The 9,979-nt window shown below is 40.1% G+C and overlaps 1 long non-coding RNA gene across 1 annotated transcript; it reads right to left on the bottom strand.

Annotated features, from left to right (window-relative positions):
* Positions 1 to 62: 62 nt before the first annotated feature.
* LOC311523110 lies at positions 63 to 9,318 on the bottom strand. The gene is made up of 3 exons (XR_014712267.1): positions 9,208 to 9,318; positions 7,562 to 7,612; positions 63 to 2,259 (listed from the first exon to the last, which is right to left on the bottom strand). It is a non-coding gene; the product is annotated as an uncharacterized lncRNA (long non-coding RNA).
* Positions 9,319 to 9,979: the final 661 nt, after the last annotated feature.

Genomic DNA, 9,979 nt, shown 5'->3' with positions numbered 1-9,979 from the left:
ATGGGTCACTCCATGAATCACAGAAGCTCAGAGTCCAACACTTATTCAGGCAAACACAGGGATCAGTCAAAAATATCTTTATTGTAACTTGTAGGATACATGGTTGTTCTGTTTAAACGTATTTAACCTAATACATTAGCCAGATAAGCTAGGATAGATTTTGTATAATATATTTATTGGCCTATTTTAAATGCAGTAAGTAAAATACTTTTAGATCTAAGTAATGTCAAACATACATAATCCAAGAGAAAAGAAAGGGAAGGGAAGAACCAGTACTTGTAACTTATGTCATGTGCAGATTCTAGTTGCATGCTACTAGGTAGTAAAATACTTTAGTTTGTCCTTTCAAGGTTAGAGCCTGATGCTGAAAATATTCCTGTACTCAAGTAACTTTAGTCATGCAAGTAGTCCTACTGAGTTCAGTTTGACTATAGATGTAAATAAAGTAACTCAGATGCGTAAGAGTTTGCAGAGAGTCAGGCCATTTCATGGGAAATATTCCACAGAATATATTTTTCCACTGTTGCTAATGTATTTTTGAACTTAAGTTTTTGTTATCCAGTTTCAAACTCTCTTTCTTCCCCTTCTCCCATCAACTGGGATTGGGTTATTGTGGAAGCATCCACCATCATCATCTGTCCCAGCTGGCACTAAGTTTCAATTATATTGTTTTAAAGGGCTAATTTTTTCAGAGAATCATGTCACTTGCTTAGAGATGAAAACGAATGGGGTTAAACATTAGAGTTACTGGTTATTACTATGAAAATAATTTCTTCAGACCCATAAATGTGCATTGTGATTTTTAAAAAGTAAGTCAACCTCCTTGCCCCAAACAGATCACAGTCCAAGATACATGTATTACATTTAATTGTATTAGACACATTCATTCAACAAACTACAAACCAATGACAAAACTGAAATTAACATATGTGCCAATGAACCAGAATATTCAAACAGCTGATTTACATTTCTGACCTCTGAGATTAATGACATTTGGCACCTGCCTATCTCTGTTGAAAGCCAATTCTGTAGTTCCTGAGCATGGAGATACAGAGCCTATATTACAATGAGAATATTAAAACACCAAGCAGAAATGTAAATGTAAGAAATGATGGAACCCATCTAATGTCTGAACTGGGGACCACAGTACTTATAGTTAACTGCAAACGAGCCCTGCCAGTCAGGTTTGAGTGCACTTTCTGTTGTCCTTATTTTTCAATCCCTTGGTATCATTCTATTCCACCCTTTCAAAATGTGCTTTTGTTTATGTGCCATGAAACACTAAATTCAAGAGTGCTTCAGAAAGGACAGGGTTAAATAATTAATGTTAAGGGGTTTTCTGAATATTGCTCATCAACCAAATAATGCCATTCTCCTAGAGATAAGGCATCTGCATTTTGGAACTTGATCCAAAGCCCAGTGAAGTCAGTGAAGAGCTTCCCGCTGGCTTTGTATCAGGCCCTTAATGAATACTTCAAATTGACCTGTTTGCCCCTGTGTTGTGGTTCTCAGCTCCTGCTCAAAAGGGGGAGCTCTCTCTCACATGGGAGAAATTCAGCTCTCTGGAAAGGGCCAGCAGAAATTCTAAACACACCCATGTAAGACTTAAAGTGTTGCCTTGGTGGGCTTCATCCAGGTCCTCTGCATAGAGGCAAATTTCAGCACCCAGACATCTGTCTAAAATTGTGATCCGTTTGCAGATCTAAAATAAATCATTTCCAGAAACGTGGATTTAGGGAAAAAAACTGAATGACTACACGGAAAAACAAACAGTCCCTCCCCAGCACAGGTTTTTGTGCCACAATGATGTCACACAGAGTGGTAGCGTGGAAGGCTTCTAGCCAGATCTGTTCGCTCTACCACTTGTTGGGAGAGATCCACTAATGGAATGGAGGGCTGACGTGTAACTGTGGAAATCTTGAAGACCAATGACAGTCCACTTCACAGAAAGGCTTTAGCACCCCAGCTGGAGAGTTTTAACCGTATGCAAAGGAGAGGTGAGAACTCTATGAATGGATGAACATTAGGGACTGAAAAGCAAATACACTCCTGATTCCCCCACAGAGGGCCCCAAACGAAGTAAAAGCATTATGAGATGTGGCAGCAGCCAGACTGCCATGGACCACAGGCCTTTTACGCGCTGCTGAAGCTGTTCACTTTAACTCTGAGGAAGCGGTCCTGTTTTCCGAGGCAGCATGGGTTTTTTTTTTAAGGGATTACATGGTCTGCAGTGGTGTCTCTTTAGTTGGCCAGCCATGTCTGTAAAACACAGATGGAAAGGACAGAGAGAAGGGAGGCAATGTTTAACTACAAGCATACAGAAATGTGTACATTTTTAGCAACAGAACACATTGAAGCCTTTACCTTGTCTCAGAAAATTCAGTCTTTGGATACCAACCTGCTTCATTAGAATGATTGACACCAGAGTCTGATCCACAGTCTGCTGAAGTCAGCTGAAAGTCTCCCATTGACTTGAACAGGCTTTGGATCAGGCCCTGACAGCCTACTATTAAGAACATCAGTGATCTGAAAATATCCCGTTACTTTATATACACTAGACGCCAAAAGAAGAAGGATTGGCTATTTTAGGGGATTGATAATAGAATGCAAAGTCTTTCACCATTTGGCTGATGGAAGTGACTAATTCCCAATGGACAGATGTCCCATCATTGAAACTGCCATTGTATTTGTCACTGTTGTTGGCCGTCTCCGCAGAAAGGCAAAGGACTGGATGAGCATAGGGACAAAACTACCCTCTCACTCTAACCCATGACTCACAGCAAATGAACTGGTGCATGCTGGCTTACCCCCACCTCGCACTCTAGCCCACTTAGAATTAACTATCTGGTGGACAATATTGCATGTTCTGTACTTTCCATCATTTTTATTGCCTCAGTTTTGGTATTAGAACTATATTTAGGCAATCAGGATCTTTGTTAAAATTTAATCTGAAACTGGTTGCTTATTTTCCCCCTAAAGTCATACTTACTATTTGGATCCCCAGATCTGGTTGCCTGACGTTTCAGGCTATGTCTACACTAAGGCCATTGCAGACATAATCCCAGAGTAACTGTATAGATACAACGTACACTGCAATAGAAGAAGATTTTCTGCTAGGATAGAAACATTATTAGCTCCCTGAATGACACTAGCTATGCTGACAGGCGCACTCTTATGTCGGCATAGCTGTGTCTACGCTGGGGTTTTTGCTGGCATAGCTATGTCAGTCCAGGAGGTGGTTTATTTCACACCTCTAACTGACATAGCTATGCTGGTAGTTTTAAGCATAGACCAAACCTCAGATGAGTATGACTTGAGCTGGGGAAAAAGCAACAGGAGTCAATGAATGCTTAAGGAACAACTACCTTGTTTGTGTTCAAAATGTCTTTAAAAGTTTTAAAAAATCATTCGTACTTAAAGAGAAAGCAGCAGGTAAGCCTATGACACAAGATCTACCATTACGCCAGTATTCAATATCAACACAAAAGAGATGGGCCTGGGCTGGGAAGTTCAGATCCGGAATCATATATGAATGCTGGTCTGACCAATTTTGACAAGACTGAGCACTAAAGTTTGTCTCTGGATCAGGATCAGAGTGGGTTCAGATCTGGTGGTTTTGTATAGGTGAACCTATAATTAAGAGGCACACTTTGAGCACTGGAGAAAGGGGAGCTACTGATAATTATTTATTAATTATTTGTACAACAGCAGCAGCAGGCGGCTCATTTTGCTGGGAATTGAGCAAACCCATACTCTGAAGAGATTACAATCTGACTATGTAGCAAAAGACAACAGAAAGATACAGACAGACAGACAGACTGGGGAGCCACGAGGGAACAGTGAGAGTTAAACAATGCAAGAAGCAGAGGTCACAGCACACCAGCTGTCAGTCTAACCATCAATGAGTTTTTGTAGGCATCATGGCAGAGGAGGAATTTAAGGACAATGTGGTGGCTTTGTAGATTTTTATGAGGAGCTCTTTCCATGGACCTCTTTTTCCCAGCAGAGCCCTCTCCAGTGATCCATGAAACCTATGGGTATTTGCACATGGAAGAATTTGTAAAGGGGCACACTGAAAAGGCCCTCACCTGAGGGACATTCTACTCCATTAGCACCTCCAAAAACCAATCAGAAAAAGCAAATGACTGTTTTACAAATGGAGTTTGAAATACTTGTCAGATCTTCACACCCTAGAAGATTTCTCAGACATATTAACAAAGACTGGAGATTTCAGTTCAGTGCTCTGGAGACATAGTAGATTCAACCAGAATAAAGCATCCATTCCCGCCTATCCCAACCAGCAGCAAAGAATGAACTCTTCCTCTCTTTGACCTACATTGAAAAGGAGAATAACAATGCCAAGTGTGTTCAGGCTTGCCTAGGAACGCACTGGCAATGCTGCAGGGCGTAACTGCATCAGTATCCAGAAAAATCCTCTGGCTCTATTCCACACAATAATTAAACCATATTCTGAGAGAATCACATCTTCACGCTATGCAGATAAGATGGAATTGGCACAATCCCCAGTTTGCCAAGTCAATAAAAACAATCATATTCCTCTGATCACAGGAATGATCCTGTCAGGTGCTTAGTGTTCTTGGCTTACATTGTACAATCTAGTGTACACAACCTCTCACTGGATCAAGCTCATGCCACTAGGTGAAATAAGCCTTCCATTTGAAAGTATCAGTCACATTCACTGATTAAAAGAAAACTCCAGAGGAATACAACATATGAGGACTTCTAGCTAGCTCATCTAAATACAAAGAAGAGTAAAAGTACTTAAAGAAAAAAACTAATATAAAAATGAAAATTAGCACACACAGAATGCAACTATAGTAATAAATTGATGATGATAGGACTGAAAGATCAGCCCCTCATAGGAAATTAAGAGCAATCAGATTATTGTAGGTAGGTCAAGTTCTATACTTAAACAAAAAAGGATTAATTTAACCAAAGTTAAACCTTAACAAAACCTTTAACAAAAGATTAAGCCTAAATAAACAAATTAACCTTAACAAAAGGTAAATTTAAGAAATTTAAACAAAAGGGTAATTTCAAAATTAATTTGAAAAAAAATTAAAATTAAAAACTTTATTCTGCAATATTTACTCTAGCCCTTTATATATGTAATGATTTCTAAAGACTACAGAGACTGATCTGCAAAGACCTATGCATGTATTTCACCTATGTTAACGAGACCACTGACATGCAGAAAAGCAAGCAGGGAGTATTCTCAGGAGCAGGGTTTTATTTTGGGTCAACCACCACCATTCACCAACTAGTAAAATGGAGACAAGTGTTTTGAAAAGCAGCTTTGAAACTGTATTTCTTCTTTAGGAAATATTTCTTTAGCTGCCAAACGTATCGTTAACTAGAACTAGGAAAATACATCAATACACGCTTTGCGTGTTCGCATTTTGTGAACATCCCAACAAGTGAGCTGACTGGCAAGAATGGGCAGGTAATACAGGAAATTTTAAACAAATAAAAGAGAATGCACAAAGTGAATGCTTAGTCGCAGATGTGAATACTTACACTGAGATCCTAACTGTGGCTATGGCTACACCTGGAGCGGGGGGTGTGATTCCCAGCTCAAGTAGTCATAGTTGGGCAAGCTCTCATTGAGCAAGTGCACTAAACATTGCAGTGTCACCACAACAGCATGGCAGTAGTGAGTGGCAGCATGGGCTACCCACCCCATGTATACCCAACACCTGCTGTCATGGCTTCTCTACTATTTTTAGCATGCCAGCTCTATGACAGCTAGTGCGTGGGACTTGTGTTTGCACTCAAGCTGGGAATCCCACCCCTAGCTCCAAAAGTAAGATGTAGCCTCTGACAATAAACACCAATACCCTCAAAAATACCATAGAGCTATGGTCAAGCTTTTAAAAAATGACTGGTGATTTTGGGTGCTCAACTAGAGACACCTTAAAGTAGCCTGATTCGCTGTGGGTGAGTGGCCAGTATTTTTCATTTTTGAAAATCTTGGTCTCTGCATCTTACTGACCAACACAGCTTAAATTGTGAATACTTTCATGTCTTGCTCATGCTAAACAGTGTTCCTTTCCTGTTTCCCTATGGAACATGTGCTTCCAGTGTGTCACAGCAGGAAATGAATCTTATTAGAAACAGTTCAGTTCCATCTGAATATGAGCGTGCTCCTGCCCACACAATTCTTAAACTTTTCTGCTAAGGCTGAGTTGGATATTTGTGAGCTGCAGGGTGTGGGGCAAGCTGAACAGAAACAAAATAAAAGTTGTATTTGATTTACAGAGATGTGCTTTATTTAATCTATAATAAAATATGCCCTGAGAATGCCGTGGACATCTAAGGGGGACCTGAGCAGACAAAGGACAAGAGAAGGACCATGCAAACCACAGAATGACCTAATTGCTATTTGTGCGTTCTCTTTTTTTCTTATTTATAAGAAACACCGATGTCAGAAAAATCTTACACCTGCCCTCAAAACAATAGCAACACTTTTTGCATAGCAGGTACTGATAGATGGTCATTACACATTAAAACAGGAGTGTATTAGCCTTCTCTGATTGTTTTATTCTGTGGCCTAAAGTGGTTTCACTTCTACTCACTCTTGTGCTGTGCAGACAGGTATAATAGCCAAACAGCAGTGTGCATCCTGGTGCTCAGATATCAGTGGGTAGGGGGCAATATATGAACCTCAGTGGAATAAAACAACAGTCATCTTCTCCTCAGCCTGCTCCTTTTTTGGGTGGGGGGGGAAGGGATAGCTCAGTGGTTTGAGCATTGGCCTGCTAAACCGAGGATTGTGAGTTCAATCCTTAAGGGGACCATTTAGGGATCTGGGGCAAAAATTGGGGATTGGTCCTGCTTTGAGCAGGGGGTTGGACTAGATGATCTCCTGAGGTCCCTTCCAACCCTGATATTCTATGATTCCTCTTATATATATTTATTTATTTATTTATTTATTTATTTCCTTTACACACCCACTCTTTTAAAACTTGTACCCAAGCTCAAGACTCCAACATATTATGACAGGAGTTAGGAGGGAGATGGGGAGAAAAGGCTAAAAGCTTGATAAAGGACCATGTATGGAAGAAAGAAAGGTGAACTACTCATGGTGATATTGTGATGGATCCAAATTCCTGTAGAACACTGAAGGTTTGAGGATAGCTGATTATACTGAGAAGAGCACACACATCTCATACCAGTAATACTAAAGTTTTCTGTTGTTCCTCTTTCTATTGAACTAATACTAGCACTTAAAACTTATCTAGCAATTAGCATCTTCAAGTGGAGGCAGTGTTATCCACTGGATATGGCACAGGACTGAAAATCAGAAGACATGGCTTTTATTCACAGCTCAGCCTCTGATTTATTGCATGCTACTGGCAAGTCACTTAACCTCTCTGTGCCACATTTTCCCTGTTTGTACAGCGAGGCTAATACTGCTTACTTGCCTTTGTGAAAGTGCTGTCAGATTTACAGATAAAAAACACTATGGTGCTAGATATTATGATTAATTTATAAATACCAAGAAATTAATCTACCTAAAACTCAGATATATTATTATTACCTTTGCGAATTTTTGGACTCCGTCTGCAGCAGTGTTTTCGACTGTACCGACCTAAGGGTGAAAAACAACATGTTGCCAAAGGATATAGAGAATATAATAAACGTGTGTATGTCTGAATATAATCTATAGATACTGATGTTATTTCATTTATAGAAAATCTGAGCAAAGATAGCTGGAGCTTTACTGCAAAGCAGAACACATAGTAAAAGGATCATCAAAAGCAATGCTTCAGTGTAGAACTTGATCACCAGCAGGAAACAGGAATGGAGTTTGCTGCTCACCCGTCATTGCTAGTTGATACAATTGGCTAAGTACTGTAAATCACAAAGATTTTCTCTCTCTCTCTCTCTCTCTCTCTGAAATGTCAGATGCTGGCAGTCAATACAGTCAATGCATGACAAACTGCTTTAGGCAAGTTTCAGAGTAGCAGCCGTGTTAGTCTGAAAAGGAGTACTTGTGGCACATTAGAGTCTTTGACTGGGAGTAGATGTGTCATTACACAAAGTAAAACTATTTCTCCATGTTTATTTCCCCCTGCCCCCCCATACTGTTCCTCACATGTTCTTGTCAACTGCTGGAAATGGCCCACCATGATTATCACTACAAAAGGTTCCTCCCCTGCCCCCGCTCTCCTGCTGGTAATAGCTCACCTTACCTGATCACTCTCGTTACAGTGTGTATGGCAACACCCATTGTTTCATGTTCTCTGTGTATATAAAATCTCCCCACTGTATTTTCCACTGCATGTATCCGATGAAATGAGCTGTAGCTCACGAAAGCTTATGCTCAGATAAATTTGTTAGTCTCTAAGGTGCCACAAGTACTCCTTTTCTTTTTGCTTTAGGCAAAGAAATGATAGATTTGCGATGCACATTGGGGAGTAGGGAGAATTGCTTTGACGAGACCTAGCCATTTAAACCTTGGTTTTTCCTTGATCACTAGATCTGAACTGTGCATACTGAGCTCTTGTACAATAAGATTTGTTTTTAATACAGTATGCTTCATTTAAATCCATTACAGAGAGGCAGTCACAAGGTGCAAAGTGGATGACCTTGTAGGACAGGAAGTGAATCTGAGGTCTGGAGGGTGAGAGAGGAGAGTTTGAGATAGGTGAAGCATCAGCAGGAGATGCCATGTCTACACACAGTGTTATAACATTTGCTCTTGCAGTAAAGTGGTCTTGGGCTAGAGGAGTTCTGTGACCACACTAATTATTGGGGAGGGCTTGCCCACTCTTGTGCAGTCCACAGTGTGAACTAATCAGAAAATATATGATTATAATAGTGTTCACATGAAAGTATTGCCAAATAGGTGTTTGTTCTCTGGGAAACACAAGAATAGGTTACCTATCTGATGAAAGTTTTAAACTATCATACTAGACACTGTGCAACAGAGAGCAAGACAGATTAGCTCTGCGGTGCAGAGCTAACAGTATAAAACAAATGGAAAGCTCTGGTGTAAGACCAAATTGTTCAGGTCTAACTCCTTCTCAAAGTTAATTGCTCATCTCAGAGTACCAGGTGTTGGTAGTTTTAGAGATTGTGAATTCAGCCTAAAAATAGCAAAATATGTACTTTAAGTTGAAAAATGAAAGACTAGGAAAAAATAAAAGCATCACGGATATGGTTAGTAGGAGGTTACTGTACCTTCTGTGGAGAAAACACTGAGGCACAGGATCAAGACAGACAGCAAGCCAAAGAGCGTGAAGAGCTTCATTCTTCCAGCTAGTCAGGCAGTTTCTTTGAAGGGAGACTGAAGCAATGTTTTTGGTCTGCTTTCAGATATAAACTGGTGCTTTTATAAGGTATACTAAAGGAAGAATGCTGTGTTCATAATGGGTGGAGATTTGGCCTTTGTATTTCCCTTCAGGCTACAGAAAGAACCAGCCCTTCCCAAGCTAAGAAATGACTGGCTGCCAAGAAGTCCCATTTGTATTAGAGATTGGCCCAATGTACAACACTGGGATTCTGGATTTTGAGCACAGAGCATTCAGGGGTGTTTGCATTCAGGGTTTCAGCTTTGGACCCTTCTTTTGTTGGGACTGTACCAGCTTTGTTGAACAACATTGCATAAGTTTTGATGTACGCTTTGAGAATTGTCTGGGTGAGCTATGGATGAGAGGTATCAAGAGGTGATTGGTACTGAAAAAACTTTTAAAAAAATCACCCTGCTGTTTACATCAAAATTATTGTCTATAGTGCTGTCAACTCAACAAAATAATAAGACTTCTGATCAAACAGCGTATCTTCGGGTTTATTATTAACTTCTTGATCGTTATCATATCTGCAAATACAGCTGAGATAAAGATATCCATCAAACTCCATACAGAATCAAGGTCCAGAAGGCATGTACCGAGAATGTCTTTTCTAGTTTTAAGTAGGGATGAGCTGTGAAGCCGCATTCAGCTTGAGATCAGGT

This window comes from Lepidochelys olivacea (assembly GCF_965140295.1).
Source record: "Lepidochelys olivacea isolate rLepOli2 genome assembly, chromosome: 7".
In the NCBI taxonomy this organism is placed as follows: Eukaryota; Metazoa; Chordata; order Testudines; family Cheloniidae; genus Lepidochelys; species Lepidochelys olivacea.
Note: the sequence above shows the minus strand (reverse complement) of the source record. Positions and strands in the feature narration are given on the sequence as shown.